Source organism: Protopterus annectens, chromosome 9.part0 (assembly GCF_019279795.1).
Source record: "Protopterus annectens isolate FY-2018-M chromosome 9.part0, PAN1.0, whole genome shotgun sequence".
Lineage (NCBI taxonomy): Eukaryota > Metazoa > Chordata > Ceratodontiformes > Protopteridae > Protopterus > Protopterus annectens.
The window spans coordinates 266,082,305-266,102,246 of NC_056743.1; positions in this window are offsets into that span (position 1 = coordinate 266,082,305).

Genomic DNA, 19,942 nt, shown 5'->3' on the forward strand with positions numbered 1-19,942 from the left:
AGAAACATAACAGTCACATTGTGTACTATTTTAATTGTAGAATCTACAAAGGAAAATGTGTTGAATTTCAGAAAAGACTAACTATAACAATGTGATGGTGTATCTTTATGATTTCTGTGTATATATACATAGATATGGAAAAATACCACAAGGATGAAGAATTATGTAACAGAATGGTAACATAAAGCCCATTTCTTACTCTGTCTTCTATATACAGCAAACATACTACATTATCAAGCACTACAATTTAAATTTGAGTTCTTTTTTCTTTACTTTATCAACTCTTTGCTTGAGTAATGTGGAGATTTTTGAGAAACTCTCACACTTGTAGCTATACATGACTGATATTTGCTTCTAAAGTAGGTCTTTGCAACCATACAGTATTACAGGTAGAAGGTAGGTGATACTGCACACTTGTCCAAAATTTGCATTACCTGAGCATGATTTCTTGGAGATATGTTCTTTCCCCAAGATACTGTGAATTTGGAACCGATTATATGGACGAGATAGAGAGGTAAAGTTCCTGCACTAGGGGAATGGTATATGCTTACCCACAGAGAAAAAAAAAACAGATTAAAGCTGCTGTTTGAATGTCTTTTGAAATTTTTATTTGAAAAAAAAAAAAAAAACAACTTTGGCGTAGATGGAATTAAGTTAACTATCCTAGACCCATGGGTCTTTAAATAGGCTGTGGTACTGTGAAATTATACCATACAGAGAAAGCTTCTCGGATCAGCCCTGAAAAGATACATTCCTGATAAACAAGACCAATTAAAACAGCATACTAATGGCCAGTGCTATTTACTGTGCTACCTCTGCTGAAAATTTGACCTTATAATTGTTAAAATGTCCAAGGACACAAGTATAATATGACTTTTCAGCATAGCTCTCAACCACACTTTTCGGCCACTAAACCAGGACCGAAACACTAAAGGCGGAGGAGTGTCCATATTCACCAAGGATATTCACACTTCCAGGCTAGTTGCCCAACACAATCCATCTGAAATTCTCCAGGTGCAACTAACACTAGGTAAGACTGCAATCCAAATTGTAGCTTGCTACAGATCCCCCACCATGCCCCAAGATTCTCACTACACCTTTCTAAACATACTGAAAAATATTAAGATACAAACAAACATGCTAATACTGGGTGATTTCAACTACGCTGCCTTTAACTGGGAAAACTACTCGTGTACCAACACCTTTGCCCAACGGTTCTTGGAATTCATAAATTCCAATGCCCTGGATCAACTAATCCATAGTCCCACCAGGGGCTCCAATATCCTGGACCTGGTCATTACCAACATGGGGAATCGATGCTCCACACCAGTGGTCACCCTCTCGTTGGTTAGGTCTGATCATAAGTTAATCACCTTTGACATTCACATCCCACCCCCACCCCACAGTAAGGAAACATCCATAAAAAACTTCTCCAAGGCCAACTTCATGCTACTCAAGTCAGAAGTGACAAACTTCATGACACCCATGCAGACGGGAACTCAAAGTTCGACTGCCAAATCCTACACTAAAGCACTGTACGAGCACATCCACTCTTGCATGAATCGTGCCATCCCAAATAGAACCAAGACGCTCCCCTCCAAAAAAAAGGAAGCCAATCTGGTGATCCCCTGTCATAAACAAACTATACAACAGAAGGAAGAAACTGTTGCAGAAAACAGGAAAATCCCAGGATACAAAAACTCCCTTATCAGCCTCAGTAAGAAGCTAGTTACAAAAATAAAATTGCCAAAGATTCCAAAGACAACCACAAGGCATTCTATAGCTATGTCAAGAATCTAAATGGCAATGCTCAGATCTGCTCTGAGCTACAACAGAATGGCATTAAATATACTGATCCCAAGCACATTGCCAATTGCCTGTCAGATCAATTCAGTGCCAACTTCACCCTCCTCTCACCCCCTAAAGAGCCCATCTAAATACCGAAAGATTACCAAATTCTGGTAATCATGGCCACACAGGTAAAAACCGCACTCTCCAAAGCTAAGAATATAGCATCCATGGGACCAGACAACATCCCGGGCTGTGTACTACATGAACTACAAAATGAACTGGCACCTCACCTAAGTGTCATGTTTAATCATAGCCTCACCTCAGGCTTCATGCCCACTGAGTGGCGCACAACTACAGTTATCCCACTCCACAAGGGGAGATCCACTTTGGATCCTGGGAACTACCATCCCATCAGTCTGACGAGCCTGATCTGCAAGGCCATGGAGCATAATATCATGGAACTTATAAACAAAGACATTGGCAACCTTCAAACACTGGACTCCACCCAGTTTGGGTTTGTGAAGTGCCAATCGTGTCTCCTGAACTTGATTGAATTCTTTGAATCAGTCTCCAGAGCCGTGGGCAAGGGTAAGGCAGTCCACAGAGCCTATCTGGACCTTGCCAAGGCCTTCAACACCATCCCCCACTCTGGAATCATAGATAAACTTACTAAGCTGGGCATAAATCCCTACGTCACTCGATGGGTTGCCAACTGGCTAATTGACTATACCCACACTGTAAATGTAGCCGACTCCAAATCCAGCTCCAGACAAGTAACAAGTGGAGTACCTCAGGGTTCAGTCCTGGCACCGCTCTTGTTTGGCATCTACTTCTCTGAAGTACAGGCTAACACTAAAGGACTCTTGCTAACAAAGTTCGCAGATGACTGCAAACTGGGAGCCATTAGTGAATCCCCAAACAATGTGGATATTCTACAAAAGGACCTTACAGAAACAGATGCTTGGTGCCAGAGCCATGGGCTCAAGCTCAATGCCAAGAAGTGTATAGTTATCCCCTTTGGGAAAAAACATGTATCCATGAATTACCACATAGGTGGCAGTACACTAAACACCGAAAGTGTGATAAGAGACTTAGGAACACAGGTGGACAGTGGTCTCACCTTCGATAACCACATCACGACAACAGTCAGGAAATCCTTCTATGTGGCACACCTCATCACTAAGGGCTTTTCATCCAGATAAAAGGAGGTCATTGTCCCACTGTACTCATCTCTCATTAGACCCATCATAGAGTACAATGCCCCATTTGGTATGTACCTCACAAGACATCTGCAACAACTGAAAAAGCCACAGAAACACCTCAGTAAAAGAATCACAGGCCTAAAGCAGATACCCTATGCTGACCGACTAAAAAACTCCAGCTATACTCTGTCACGTATCGTCTTCTCAGAAGCAATCTCTGCTTAACATACAAGGCCATGTCAAACCCAGAACTGTTGGACATGCTACACTTAAAGAAATCCCAATCCATCAGACCCACATGCTCCAGGGACCTAAACCTTGTCATCACAATGAATAAAACATGCTGGAGGGATAGGTTCCTGATCCAGAGACTCTCCATACTCTGGAATAGACTGTCCATACATGTCAAGCAGAGCGCCTCCTTGGTCCTCTTCAGAAGAAACCTTGACAACTGGATGGGAGATAGGAAATTTACCCCAGGGATCATGTCAGTCACCCTGCTAGACAGGGGTCCAGGGAAGCAGGGGCGTAACTACAAGAGGCGAAGTGAGGCAATTGCCTCAGGGCTCCAAGCAGCAGGGGGCGCTTTGGGCCGACAGATGTTGTCACGGATTGTACTTTGCTTATTTAGTAAATGTCCATCGTTCGGTGGTAAGAATCCCAGTCTGCAGCCCTCCCACCTAGAAAAAAAACAAGAAAAGAAATCCGTGGAAACAAAATTTCATTCAGACTGCCTTTATCGGCAGTCCGAATGCAAAAAAGGTACCAGCGACCTGTGCGGTCAACTACTGCACAGAACAGAGGAGCTCAAACTGCTTCCCTTGCAGTCAGGGCCAATGAGGAGTGAGCTGAGAGCTCTCTCAGCTCGGGAATTTTTGCAGGCGTCATGTAGAGCGATCGGGGTTTCAGACATGGTCGGACGGTCGCTGGCTTAGTTTCTTTTGGCTGGATTATGAGGTTTAGGAGGGAACTCATGCTCTGCAGAGTGATATCCCTCTTGCATTTGGTTTATTTACACACAAGGGGAAACAAATGTAGGCGAGACGTGTTACTGCTACAGTTAACAAAAGTTGAAACTGAGATCTCTGGATGACTGAGAGAAAACATTACATCAGTGGCCAGCAGTTGTATCCAGTTCCAGAAGGTGTTAAACCCAACCAAGGTAATTCTGTTACTGTTGACTGAATGATGTCTCTTTTTATCAAATGTGATTTGACTGATTTAAAAAGCAAAAGGGAACAGTTCTGTTAAGTGCTAGCTGATGAAGGAAGATTATTACCAATGTTTTGTAATCTGTCATATGCATACCTTACAAACACTGAAATATAATTCAATGAAATGGAACAGCTATTCAAAACAAGAGAAGAGCTTCAAGACAGGAATTAATTTGACTAAGCAAGTACGTTAACAATAGATGTGCTGTAAATATAACAGAAGCATAAGTAATTTACTGAGCTTCCCATAAAGCTTTCAGTGACAGAATTTGCTCATACTGGTGTGTGATAGGTAACCACACTCCTCAAAGCCAAGCAGCACCAGAGTTTGTAGCTGCAAGTTAGCATAATAGTCTCACTGCCATGAGTCACTCAACAATGACAAGGAGTACACATGTACTCCTCTCAGGATGGTCTAGAATATTTTTTAAATGTTTTTAATTGGTCCCTCTGGTGAATTTCCACTTTGTACCATTCAATATGTAGTTATGTATTATTTGCACATCGTTATCGTTTAATACATTTATTACATTTTATGCTTTATGGCTGTCAACTCAGCATTGTATAATGGCATTCCGGATCTGGTATTTTATTATTGTCACAGAGTCATTGTTTTGTGTAGTTGCCAAGTTTGTGTGTGAGAGTTATTGTATTCCTTGTGCTGAACTGAGTGCACCTAGCCATCTGGAAGGCACCACTGGGTATTTTGTTTGGTTTACTGCATTATATATATATATATATATATATATATATATATATATATATATATATATATATATATATATTCTTTATAACCTCGAAATGCTGAAATATTGAATTTCAGTATCTCGAGACTATAAAACGAATCCACAAAACACTGACAAACAAAAACCGAAACCACATAACCAAAACACTGCACACACTACACTAAACATACAACACAACAACCACATCACAACATAAAAAAAAAAACACACATACACACCTCACACACATAAGCAGGCAAGCCCCCCTGCTATGAGGGCTGCCCCCACACCCCCTACTTATATATACTAACTCCAAGATCGCACAAACACAACACAAAAGCTCACTCCACACACACATTCTCCAATCCCTCACACACACTCTAACTCCCACTCAAAACCCTTACAAAACACTCACTTACCTGACATAACACCTACATCCAAACACGCACCATGCACCAACAAAACACAAACCGGACATTACATGGCGCAACTTCATAACCATGAATTTGACATATTTTCACATCGTCAAATTCCACGATTATGAACGTTGCTATTTTAACATTCGACTTTATAGCTACAGATACTGGTCCAGGATAGTTTGTTTTAGAATCCAACCATTTTGTATTATGACTTGGTGCATATATATAAAACTATATGATGAAGTCTCAAAATTCACTTATTTATTAATTAATTACTTAATTAATTACATTTGTTAACTGGGAAAGTCTGATGGGGCTAGGAGCCGTTTTTAGCGGAGAAAAGCTCCAAAAGACAGTACAATTATATTGTGTTGAATATGAACAGCAGTATTCAGTCTACAGTATTGATTATGAACATTAAAAAAACACTCAATATAGTACAGAATTTAGGATAGCACAAAAACATAGTATATACAAATTTCATATTGCATGTATAACATCACATTCACAAAGTAGTTTTATAATTAGACAAACACAAATAGATGTATAGAATTGTCAGACCCATATAGACCAAAATATAATAAATTTAAAAGCAAGCCACCCTGGTGGTCCACCAATTAAAATTAAATCTTCAGTAAAAGAAAAACATGTTGACCTTAAGTTGCTTGTATTTCATACAATATTAAGATATAAAACAAGTCTTTAATGCAACTATTAGTAGGAAGTTATAAAGCATTTTTTGTGCTACTATATGTGATTTCTTTGGCCATCTCGATGGCTTGGGTTCCCGGGGGGGGGGGATGTTGGGGCACCTAGGAAAAGTTTGCCTCAGGGCGCTTCTAACGTAGTTACGCCACTGCAGGGAAGTAAATATTGTGGGAAGAAATAGCCAGGGAATTGTTATGGCTAGGCTTGTATAGACCCTAGGGCTAATAACCTAGTACCAGCCTATGAACCTATAGAAATAATCCCACCAGGATACAATATTCTTAGACAAGATTGGCTCCACAAAAAAGGAAATGGCATTGCATTAATATACCGTGACACCTTATCTGTTACTCCATATTTCAAACTCATTCCTACCTTATCAAACATGGAGCTACTGTTGGCTAATCTGCATTTCAATAGCAAAAAACAATTATGTATTGCTGTACCTTATCCTCCCTGGTCAAAACATACCTACTCTTGAAGAGCTCCTATCCTGGTTGTCCCATAATATATCAAATGAAACCATCATGCTTGGTAATACTCATATTGATTGGCTAACTCTCATCGTTAACCCCCCCTCAAATAGCATTAACCTGTATAACTTTACTCAGCTAATCACAGACCCAACACATACAGTAAATAAACAAGATGAGTCAGTCTTAGAGTGGATATTAGTCTCCCACCCTCAAAAATATGCCAAGTCTGGAACACTCCCTAATATTTTTAGCGACCATTTACCTGCCTTTACCCAAAGAAATCCTACACAAATAAGTAAAGTACATTCTCTCAGAACATCCAGGAACCTTACCCACTTTAACCAATAAACATTTATAGATATTCTAAAAGCCCACAACTGGTACTCAACCAAGATACTACCATTAGATGATGCAGTTAACTACTTTAACAAGGTCTTTCTTGACACTCTTAACAGTCTTGCCCCCTTATGCACTAAAAGAATCAAGAATAGCCATGCCTCTTGGTTAACAAAAGAAACTAAACAACTATTTACTTCTAGGGATAAAGTTTGGACAAAATGGCAGAAAAACAGGACATTACAAAATGAACTCATATTTAAGCAACTTCGCATCAAGACTAAAAAACAGGTTATCCAAGACAAAAAACTATACTCCTCCACTCAACTTTTTACCCAAGGGAACAACCCCAAAATATTTTGGGAAATCTGTCTCCTTACTTCTCAATCCAGGAACCCAGCATAACCCCACACCATCTCCTGACAAAGACCGACAATAGATTGCCCAAGCCTTTAACTCTCACTTTATTGATACCATTCAAAAACTTGTAAAGGATTTCTCCCAAATAGCCAACACAAATCTAAATTGTAATAAAAATAAAAATAATAATAGCTATTCCCATGTTCAGCCTCCCTACAACTACCCCACTACTAATGCTTCCTCTAATAACAGTCCAAGCCCTCCATCTTTTACTATACAATCTGTATCTACCACTTTAGTGTACAAACTACTAAAAAACGGAAGCTGATGAGCTTCCAGCCGAAAAACTAAAACTTGCTGCTAATGCTATAGCCTACCCTGTTGGCATTCTTATAAATCGTTCTATCTCTGAATCATACATCCCTCAACTCTGGAAAAATGCTTTTATAACTCTCCTGCATAAAGGTGGCAACACTAATGACTTCTCTAATTACCAACCTATCTCTATTCTTTCTCCTCTGTCTAAAATCCTAGAAAAGTATATACACTATCAAATGCTTAAGCATCTTACTGACAACAACTTACTGTCACCCACACAACACAGTTTTCGGCAAGCACACAGCACAATCACTGCCCTACTATCATTTACCAATACTGTAAACAAAGCCCTTGATGCTGGTCTATTAAGTTCTGTTATTCTGCTGACCTATCAAAGGCTTTTGATACAGTGTCGCACCATAAATTACTGTTACAACCTGAGTCCCTAAACTACTCCCCACATACTGTTACTTGGCTTCAAAACTACCTTCATAATAGAAAATGTGTAAAATGGCAAAATAAACAATCAGAATACCTAACCAACAACACAGGAGTTCCCAAAGGGTTTATCCTTGGGCCTCTGCTTTTTAATATATTCGTTAACAATCTCTATAAAGCATCCCAACAAAGTACCCTTATCCAATATACAGACGATTCAACCATAATCACATCCTCTAACAACGTTTCAGAACTCCATACCTCAACTCAAAAAGTATTTACATCTATAGAATCATGACTAGGTGAGGCTCAACTGCTGCTCAATCCCAAAAAAACAAAACTCTTACTGTTCTCTTCTAAACGCATAACCACTGACTTTAAGGTATTCTCAGAAAACAATACTGAAATCGAGCTCATTAAAACATCAAAACTACTGGGCATTACCATTGATGACAAACTCTCTTTTGAAAATCACATACTCAGCACAGTCAAAAAGACCCACTTCAAGATAAGAAAGCTGCATAGGCATAAATTCTTCCTAAATATTCATTCCTATTTCACTAACTTACACACATCACATGACTAAATTACAATCATGCTACTACAAAAAAGCTAAATTTGCCACCAGTATGCCAACCCGCACACATCACTGCTTAGCCATTAAAACTTTAGATTGGCTTGAATTCTCACATTACCTGTATTACACCCAATTCACTCTTACTCACAAACTACTATATAACCCAAATTACTGCCTTTCTCTTCAAGATATGGTACATACGTATACTCCAAATCATAATCTTAGGTATTCTAATAAACTACTCTTAGCCATAACTAAACCCAACAAGAGAGCTGGGTAATGTCTTTATTCCCATACAGTAGCCAAACTCTGGAATGCTCTGCCACCCTCTATTACTCAACTAGACACAACATAAACTTTTAAATCAGCATTAAAATAGCATTACCTTAACAACCTTACATGTACTTGCAATCATTTGAACAAACCTCCTTAAAAATATACTTTATCCAGCACATTTCACATGAATTGACTCATAAACTTAAAAAAGGCAAATACCTTTCTATGCTGTATGATTTATAAAGTATAGTTGAAAGAATTTTGATAAAAAGCCTTGCTTTATTGTCTTTGTTATGAACTGTGTTATAGATCTTTATCTACTATTTTAAGTTTGTACTAACTTTGTTTAATGTATCAATGTATCTTCTGGAACTTTTCTCCCAGGACCTCCATTGAAAATGGATCCTTGATCCAGTAGACCTTCCTGGTTAACAAATGTCAATAAATAAATGGGTAATCTTCATTACTCAACAATCAGGGACAAAGCCATAAATAATGGGGACAAGGACCCAAAATCAGGGAGAGTTTTAAAATATTACTCTAATTGACTTAGAATGTTAATAGAACAGTTCTTTTTTGCATCACCATCTAATATCCAGCATTATTATCTGACTGTAATCAATAATTTATCAGAAAATCAAAATGTTATGAGAGAAAGGGCAAAAATATGGGGCAAAATCAAGGACATTCTGCAAAATCAGAGACAGTTGAGAGCTATGCTTTTCAGCAGCACAGCATCAAGAGGACCCCATTTAGATACATGTAATTGTCTCTATTTATTAATGTGCTTGCTTGCTCATTTGCTTTTTATTTAGTTAGTTAATTTTCTAAATTAAATCTGTTAGTATTACTGTGTCTTGAACTACTGTCAAAGAGTAGTGCATCCCTTTTTCATCACTGTTGCTGTGTAATGGAAGTCAGTACCTCAGTCTCTCCTGCAAATGACTACACCACCAGTGTTTGGTTTATTTCATGCTAGTTAAAGAATGGAGTGGTGCACCCTAGGCTTTCATAATGTTTCATGATTTTTAGATTTATTGTATCACTGTCTAAATCAAATAAATATAATTTGTGATTATTTCCTTTGCCCAGTATTATGAACAATTTAATAAATGAAGTAACCCCCTTACAACACAGCAGCCTGTGTTGGAGCACTTCAGTACTGCCATCCCAGACAATGATTGGATACCACATAGTAGATAGCCAACTAATGGCTGGAAGGATGGAGCTGATGGAGTTGTAACCATGGTTACTATACTGTTTAAGTGGACCAGACTGGCCTGGCCGATATGGCACATTAAACAGAATTGTTTCATCAGGTCTCACATAAAATATTCATCTGAAGATGACACATTTATTCTCCAGATGAAAAGTAGAAAAGTAGAGGGGAGACAAGCAGTTCCATCCCCTTGCATGCCTTATGATTCTGTTACCCATGACCTTTATCAAATTCTAAATAAAATTATATATAAAAAACTTCTAAAAGGTCTTCAAAAAAGGATTTTCTGAGTTTGGACATGAGGATCCAAACCCATCATTATACGATGATAAATGAAAAGTGCCCTTTGTATGTAATGCAAAAATTGTCAAAAATGTTTTGCATGCACTGATTTGGAAAAGATAATGTGTAAGTCATGGCATCGATTAGGTAGTTAACAACTTAAGGGTTCTATCCTAAATTAAATATATAATTAGCCTGTTGTGTGCCCTAGATGACTCAAGATCAAACAGCTGGATCCAGAAAACTGGGCAGGTGATGAAAAGAAAAAAGTGGCTACAGCTCCATTGTCCTGGGAGAAGGATGTAGTACCTGTCTCTCATTCTGCTATACCAGTATTAGGTCTGAAGACCAGTGACACAGAAAGCAGGATATCAATTCTGGGAAGGACATACACTGCAGTGACTGAAACCATTTACATACCCCTTCATCATATGTGCAAAGGAGAGCATATGCATGGGACATAGGAGGGTAGATAGTCCTGCAGTGGTGCACATTTGCACATCACCACCAGGGGAAGGATTTGGGCTTATAAAGTAAAATCCTTTCCTGGCAGCCTGTATGATGGCCATGCCCTGGCTAGCTCTTGCCTGATTGAGTAAGAAATTGGCTCTTGTCACTCTCACCCTGGAGAGAACAAATGGGCAACAAAGTTTCCACTCCAGTAAGAAATGAATAAGTAGCCAGAGTAGTTTCTGAATGATCCTCAGGCACAGGGGATTAATACATACAGGGAGAAAATAATATCACATTACTACACCAGTGGTGCCAGCTACTTGAATTGTATACAATCATAAATGGCATGGTTTGAAAACGTACTCTGTGCATGGAATACATTGCCTGAGTCCATACATGATCTTGCCCCATTAAGTACAAAATCTTATGAATCGCCAAAGGCTTTAACATGTAGGTATGCTGCATATTCACCATGCTATAGTGTGTAACTTTTATACATACAGCTAAAGATATATATATATATATATATATATATATATATATATATATATATATATATTCATGATGGTGACTACAGGACTGATAAAAAGGTTAATGCCAATAAATTAACATGTTTAGTAATACAATGTAGAAAGGAGTGATTAAGCTACAGAAAGTACAGTTTTGTACCTACCATAAATGTAGATGTCCGAACAGGATAGCATCTGCAGTCATAACAAATGGGTTGTCCTGCGTCAGGCAGCCCTTCGGTCGGCCGGATTCCAAAGTCTGGGTCCGGCTTCGGCTGATGTCGCACTTCACCCGACGTCATCTCTGCTGGTCTTCGGGTATAAAGGCATCAGCCGACGCCATTTTCCTCAGTGTTTCTTGCCCCAGATGCCAGTTGCCCTCTTGGTAAGCTAAATTTTGGATAAATGCCAATGTTTCCAAAAAAGTAGAAGGCAAACACAAAAATTAACAATGTATGTACATATATACAAACAAATACACCATAAGAGACTCCCCCCCAGCTAGCTATTAGGAGGGTAAATACCCTAGGAGTACCACAGAGGGAAGGAGGGTGGGTAATCCTGACTGCAGATGCTATCCTGTTCGGACATCTACATTTATGGTATGTACAAAACTGTACTATGTCCTTCAAGGATGCATCTGCAGTCATAACAAATGGGTAGAATACCATAGCCAAACTAGGGGAGGAGGAAGAAGAATTATGGTGTAGTTAGGATCCCTTGCAGTACAGCAGTGGCAAACCCTGCTCGGGATCTAGAGTATAGAGGTAAATTATAATGCTTGGCAAATGTATGCACGGAGGTCCAAGTAGCCGCCTCAGTAATGTCCTTGGTTGCCACTCCTCGTAAGAAAGCTGTGGTAGTGGCTGTAGCCCTTGTAGAATGAGGTCTTATGTTCTGTGGAATTGGTTTTCCGTGGTAGGAGTAACAGAATCTTATGCAATTTCCTATCCATTTGGAGATTGTCTGTTTGGAAATTGCTTTTCCTTCCCTTCCTGTTGCATAGGCTACTAAAAGCTGGTCAGTTTTTCTGTCACCTTTGGTTCTGTCCAGGTAGTAGCGTAACTGTCTATGTACATCCAAGGTATGCAGCAGTCTTTCGCCCCTGTTCTGTGGATTGGGAAAGAAGGTAGGTAGGTGGATTGCCTGGTTTAAAGGCACTCTGGATACCACCTTAGGCATAAATGTAGGATTAGTTCTCATGGACACCCTATCTTGATGGAAGATTAGGAAAGGTTGTACTGCCATTAAGGCCTGTAGTTCGAAACCCTCCTTGCTGAAGTAATTGCCAGTAGGAAAGCAGTTTTCCATGATAGGTGTTGAAGATCTGCTGTTGCTGCTGGTTCAAATGGAGGGAGTGTCAATTTTTCTAGCACAAAGTTCAAGTCCCATGCTGGTAATGGTGGTTTCCTAGGAGGTTTTACATTCTTGATCCCTCTGAGGAACTGCCTGAGTAGAGGATGCGAAGAGACAGGTGGATCGAAGCTGTATTCTGCTGAAATAGCTGATGCATGTATCTTGATGGAGGAATAGGACATGCCTGTATGTAGAAGCTCTGCCAAGTACTCCAGGATGTTAGCAATATCTATGTTCGACACATCTTTTCCTCTTTCAGTACTCCAAATGACAAATCTTTTCCATTTTCCTGCATAGTTCCTTCTTGTTGAAGGTCTGCGGGCTTCAAGGATAATGTCTTTAACCCTTTGGGATAGGTCTGGGTTAGTTGCTGCTATGTGATGTTCCAGGCAGTCAGTTGCACGGTTTTTAGGTTTGGGTGCATGATGTTGTAGTTGTTCTGAGTTAACATCAAAGGCATCAGGGGTATTGACCACATTCTCCCCTGAGACATGCTCCTCAGCAATGGATACCAGTGTTGTCTTGGCCAATTCGGAGCTATCAGGATTATCCTTGGACGATCCTCTTTGATTTTCAGTAGTACCTTGTGCATCAAAGGAAGAGGTGGAAATGCATATGCTGTCAGGCCTTTCCAACTGAAGGATAGAGAGTCCACCTTCCATGCAAGTGGGTGGTATGTCCTTGTGCGGAATTTTTTGAGCTGGTGATTGAGTGGGGATGGGAATAGGTCTATTTGTGGCATTCCCCATTTCTTTGTGATGGCCTTGAAGATGTCCGGGTGTAGCTTCCATTCGTGAGCATCCGAGGTGGTTCTGCTTAACATGTCTGCTAGGGTGTTTTCCTTTCCCGGCACAAATATTGCCTGTAACTGGATGTTGTAGCTCAGAGCCATATTCCAAAGGTCCAGAGTCATTCTGCATAGGGAGTATGAATGAGTGCCTCCCTGTTTGTTGATGTACCACATGACTGTGGTGTTGTCTGTCCTTATCATTAAATGGCCTTCTTTGAGGAATGGTCTGAATTTCTGGATTGCTAGTTTTACTGCCAGCATTTCTTTTTGGTTTATGTGCAGGTGCAGCTGGTCTGGAATCCACAATCCTTGTATGCATTTGTCCAACATGTGCGCCCCCCAGCCTAGGTCTGAGGCATCCGTTGTGATGGTTTGGCTTGCTTGAAAGTTGTGGAAGGGCAAGCCTGGGTTTGACTGGCATGCTTGAGCCCACCATAGGAACTCCTGTTTCAGGCATGGGATTAGTGGGATTTCGGTTTCTAAGCTGTGCCTGTGTTGAGACCATAAATTCTTTAAGTACCACTGTAGCTTTCTCATATGCAGTCTGGCATGTGGGACCAAGATTATGCATGATGCCATGAAGCCCAAAGCCTGCAGTACTTTTCTTGCTGTTAGTTTGTTCTGCTTTGTTAATGCCAAGAAGTAAAGAGGGAGTTGTTTTTGTTTTTCTGCAGTTAGGAATGCCATTTGTTTTGCTGTGTCCAATTCCGCACCCAAGAATGTTCTTGTTTGGGATGGTATCAGTCTTGACTTTTGTAAATTGACTGTGTATCCCAGGGCTTGTAGTAAGCAAATGACTCTTTGTAAATCTGTTGTCAGCTTGCTTTTGTTGTCCGCTTGTAACAGGCAGTCGTCCAGGTATGGATAAATTTGGATTCCTGTAGCCTGCAGTGAGCGATTACTGATGCCAGGCATTTTGTGAATACTCTGGGCGCAGTAGATAAGCCAAAGGGCAATGCTGAGAATTGATAATGCTCTGATCCTGCAAGAAATCTGAGGTATCTTCTGCAATTTGGTCGTATGGGGACGTGCAGGTATGCCTCCTTGAGATCTAGAGTTACCAGCCAACACTCCTTGCCCAGCATGGGAAGAAGTTGCTGTAGGGTCAGCATTTTGAATTTTGGGACAATGATGTATGTGTTTAAGACGGACAGGTCGAGAATAGGTCTCCAACTTTTCTCTTTTCTTGGTACTAGGAAGAGTCTGGAGTAGAATCCTTTGCCCTGTTCTGTTATTGGTACTCTTTCCACAGCTCTTATCTTTGTTAATTGCACTATCTGCTTTAGAGCTTCTGTTTTTTGATTTGGAGGTAGGTTTGGCATTCCTGTTTTTACTGGTAAGGTGTGGAAGTGGAACCTGTAGCCTTGGTCTATGGTTTGCAAAATCCACTTGTCTTTTGTGATATAGTGCCAATTTTTCAAAAATAAGGCTAACTTTCCGCCTAAAGGTGCTGTTATTTGCTCCCTGGTAGGCGGTGTCAGGGCCAAGTCACTGTGATTGTCCTGTTGCAGTGGCAGTGGTTGTGTCTGTGCCTCGGTTATTGCCTTGCCACTGTCGTCCTCTGTAGGCACCTCCTCTGGATTGATTTCTGCCTCTAGAGCGTCTATTCCTACCTCTTTGAGATTTTGAGGAGTCTGGAAAGGACCAATTTTTGGCAGGCCAATTCCTGCTAAACCTTGGGGGCTGAACCTGCAAGAAATCCTTAACTGTTTGTACAGATTTTGCCTTCTCTTCCATTTTCTTCATTACTTGCTGAGCAGGTGTACCAAATAGACTGGCCTTATCCATAGGAGCATCTAACAGCTTTGCTTTAGCATGATCCGGCAAGACCTGTTCTTTCAACCATGCATGCCTTCTTATCACTGTGCCAGTCATGGCTGATCTAAATGAAGCCTCCAGTGCATCATAGCCACATTTTAAAGAATGGTTACTAACCTGCTGAATGTTATTCACCATTTCTAAAACATATTTCTTATCTAAGGAGTCATCAGTGGACAGCTTCTTAGTTAACTGATCAAGCATAAACTCTTGGTATTGGATCATATGAAACTGACAGTTTAAAGCTCTAGCTGAGAGAGTAGCAGAGGTGTAAACTTTTTTCCCCATCTCTCTAAGGACCTGGATTCCCTTTCAGAAGGAATAGGGTTTTTGCTGAGGTCGAGGCTACTGCCTTAGGCCCCTGGGATATAGTCTCAGGATCTGCAAGTGGGGCCTTGTATAGGTGGTGATGAGTGTCTGGCACCCTGTAAAATCTATCTGGTTTGGCAGGGGCTGGAGGTAAAGTATCAGGAGCAGTGCAAACATCATTAAATGCATCATCCACAACAGGCAGTACTGGAGGTATAGTTAAGGGCCTATGTTGTGGTAAGTGCAGAAATGTCCTAAGCCTTTTCTTGAATCTGAGAAATCTTGTCCCTGCCATTGGAATTGTTCTCTCATGGCATGTAAGGTTTCCCCAAAGGAAAATTCCTCTGGTGGAGAGGCAGATGGAATGGATTCCTCAGCATCGGAATCTTCATAAGTAGAAAAAGGAGCCTCTGGCTGGTCTGTAATGTCTGAGTCATCCAAGAATCATCAGAGGACACTGGCTCGGGGGCTCTGCTCTAGGTCTCTTTTCTGGCGGCTGAGAGGCCCTGTCTGGGTGAGATTGGGATCCCCTAATTAAGGATATTAAATCCTCTGCCAGAGTAAGCATTTGTGAACTAGAAGTGGGCCTGTGTGAGGGGGGCTTAACAGGCCCTGATTTAACAGTTTTGGCTGCTTTAGCCCTGGCAAAGGCCTTAATAGACATGGCTGCAGGAGGCCTAGCAGCACCACGTGCTGGGGTAGAGACATCCAAAGGAATGGTGTCTGATAAATCACTAGGAACCACAGTAGTAGGCAAAACTTCTGAGGCCGATTCAACTAAGGTAGCAGGAGCCTCAGTAGTAGTCATGGATTCGGCTGAAGATTGACCGGTTCTCGGTTTCGGCCGAAACCGAGACACTCATGACTTGCTTAACCGTGGTTTCGGCCGAAACCGCGGACCGCGAGTGTCGGTCTTTTTCTTTGCGTTTTTTAACAATTTGGGTAGTCGGAGGATCCGACGGCATTATGCACGCAAAATCTGAGCCGAAAAACTGTTCAGCAAACTCCGACCGACGCCTAAGCGTTCGTCGGTTGAAGGAAGCACAGGCCGAACAGGCTGCTACGTCGTGGTCTGGGCCTAAGCAAGGCAGGCAGTAAGAGTGGAAATCTTTATGAGGTATTTGTTTCCCACAAGTTAAACAGTTATTGACTTTTTCTGACATCAGCTGAGGCAAGAAAGAGTCCCCAACGGGGTACTTAGCTTTTAGAAGTCTTGAAGTAGTATTCGGTAGTAGTAATCTCTGGATCTGACCGACCGGCACTTGCGAACAGCTTCTGCTTCGGGCGCCGCGCGGCAAGAAAGACTGAGGAAAATGGCGTCGGCTGATGCCTTTATACCCGAAGACCAGCAGAGATGACGTCGGGTGAAGTGCGACATCAGCCGAAGCCGGACCCAGACTTTGGAATCCGGCCGACCGAAGGGCTGCCTGACGCAGGACAACCCATTTGTTATGACTGCAGATGCATCCTTGAAGGACATCTAATATTCATTGGATGACTTTTAATTTAGGGAGACCTAAAAGATTATAATAAGAAAAAGAGAATACACCTAAGTAATACCACAGGTTATAAGTCTGATAGAAAAGTATTCTTTAAATATATCTTAAAGGTTATCTTATTAGAATTTTGTCTTATACTCTAAACTAGAGAGTAAGCCGCGGTGGTGTAGCGGTAACATTGTCGCCTCACAGCAAGAGGTTCTCCCATTCGATTCTCGGCTGGAGCACCTTCTGTGCGGAGTCTGCATGTCCACCCCACAGTCGAGTGGCGTTCGAAAGACATGTGTGAATGGGCATGCCTTTGTTGAAGGTTGGGCGTCGGGCTGGCACCTCGGCACTATAAAAATCTACTGCCAATCATTGGTGGACCAGAGTTCCGCTGTGGCGACCCCTAACCGGAAAAAGCCAAAAGAAGAACAGCAACAACAACTCTGAACTAGAGAGTGTTTCAAATGGCAGATACATTTTTGCTGTAGATATAATCACCACAGCTGCTTTTTGGATTTGAAAACTTCAAGCAAATAAGCATTTACATACCTCATTTCCATGGCAGAGATGTATCATTTTATAATTCCGCTATGCTTAAAACTTTGCAGTTTAGAATATTGAATAATGTGTCTGCAAAGAACAACTGAGGAAGTGGGCTTTAATTAGGAATCTTTACTCCGACTTCACTTATAGTGAAATACATGGCCCTTCTTATGAAACCCAGTTGTCAGTTTACCTTCTTCATTTAGAGCTGAAAATTAATGTCAGAACTTACATCATATTTAGCATGGAGATCCGGATACCTTCACAGACTAAATTTCCTGTATTTAGGTATTACCATTAGCCAATGTTTCTAGTAGGAAGTTCATTATGTCCAGTTTTGATGATCTGACCCCAAACATAATAAATGTTATGAACCTACCCCACCACCTGCAAAAGCTCACTGTCTTAATGTCAAAGGCTTGATGAGAAGATTACATATCTCATCATCTGAGAGGATACGTTTTGAAAACTATCATTTTAGATGGAATTAAGTTAAACCCACAAAAACGTATCCATTCAGCTATTTAAACCAGGTAGCTATTAATTATTAAGACAACTCCATCATAAGCATCATCTACACAACAATGAAAACTCAGGTCCTATAGTCCAGTTACTTTTCCAATGAACAGTATGCAAACTGCAAAACAATATAGTAAAGCAGCAAAGCCTTGAAATACTTCTACAACTACATAGATGTAGAAAAAAAAATCCTAAAGCTGTTTTCTGGAATGAATGCAGGCTGAACTTCTAGCCAGGATGAGGACAGTGTGCTATACTCTATTACTAAGCCTCCTCATTCTCCTCCAGTTTTCAGTGCATTGAGACACTTTTGTAAATTATCCAAACAAAGAAAAAGTCAAGTACTTTGTGCTCATGACTATTCAGCTGGCATGCAAACAAAAAGATATGATTTCCAGTCTGCTATACACCTCTATAGGCATTCTCATTGGCAGTGTAGACTTCAAGGATACAAAGTGAAATTTGTCTGTCCTGTAGGTGTGATCATGTGATTGCTTACCTGGAGAATGGCACAGAGGCCATCAGTCAACAGAGTGGTATAGGGACAGCTGTAAATGAAGGAGGACACCTCAGAAAGCCACCAGAATCACTCCTGTTATATAGGTTACAGACAAGCAAGGGGCAGTATTTTCTGTCAGTTTGCAGAGAAGTAACACAGACTAATAGTAACAGCAGTTAACTGTTTCACTTGATTTATGAACCAGAGTACTTAATTCATAAAGGTTACTTGCAGCTGATGGATTGAGATACTGTTGCCATGATGTTGATGATGAAACTAAGTGGCTTAAAAATTATGTTTTTGTGCAGACAAGAAGATTTTGTTTTGGGGAGGTGGATTGTTGTACAAATGTATCTAATAATGGGACTGATGCAATTTATTTTGTCATCAGTGTGATGTTTATATTATGATCTAGACAGGGAGTAGATACTGTTAAGCCCTTGGATTAAATACACTTCAAGTCTGACTGCTTGAAGAATTTGATGCTGAAATTCACTGTCTCTGTTCACACGAACACTGAAGTTCAACTGTTTTAGGTTTCTGCAGGTCCTGAATAGTCACTGCACTGCTCAATCATTCAAATTAAACATCAAGTTAATGTCAAAAGCAGTCTTTTTCCTGATGATGAAGAAAGAAAATATTTTGCCCAATTTGCTGTCTCTTACTGATGAAGGAGAAATGCATTTGTCTAGTGCATTTGAGAATATGAGGAGAAGGCTGAGCTTGTTTTAGGGTGAAAACGTTGAGAAGGAGTATGGGACGCATAACCCCCAATTGCAGCTGTCAGTTCAAGTTAATAGTGCCTGCCATATCAAGACATAAGATTTTTGAGGGTTGTGCTACTCAAGATCACCATGTAAAGTGCTCCCTTTAGGCAGATGACCTTATGCTCTGTCTTACTATTTCTGATTCTGACAGAGCTCCAAGTCTGACTTTTGAAGAGCAAGAACACTTTAGAAAGTTGGCTGGTTCTAATGCTAATCCTACTAAAATAGCTGTTAGGATTAATTATATCCCTTTTCTTCATGAACTGAATATTCTGTCACATCTAGAGGGAAAGGTAGGACCAGCATTAGTAGCCATAGTTGACTTATTTTATTTGCTAGAAATGTAGGCTTTATTAACACATGGAAAGGGATTTGCCAGGAAATGACACAAATAATCAAAACAATTGCCTGGTTAGTCCTCCCACCGGTTTTATATGCAGCCTTGGGCTCCCTATTTTTCTGCCAGATGATTATCTTAAGAAGTTTTAAAAACTGGCATCTGAGTTCATGCAGGTGGGCTATAAGCCTAGATAATGTCGAGAAATTCTTAC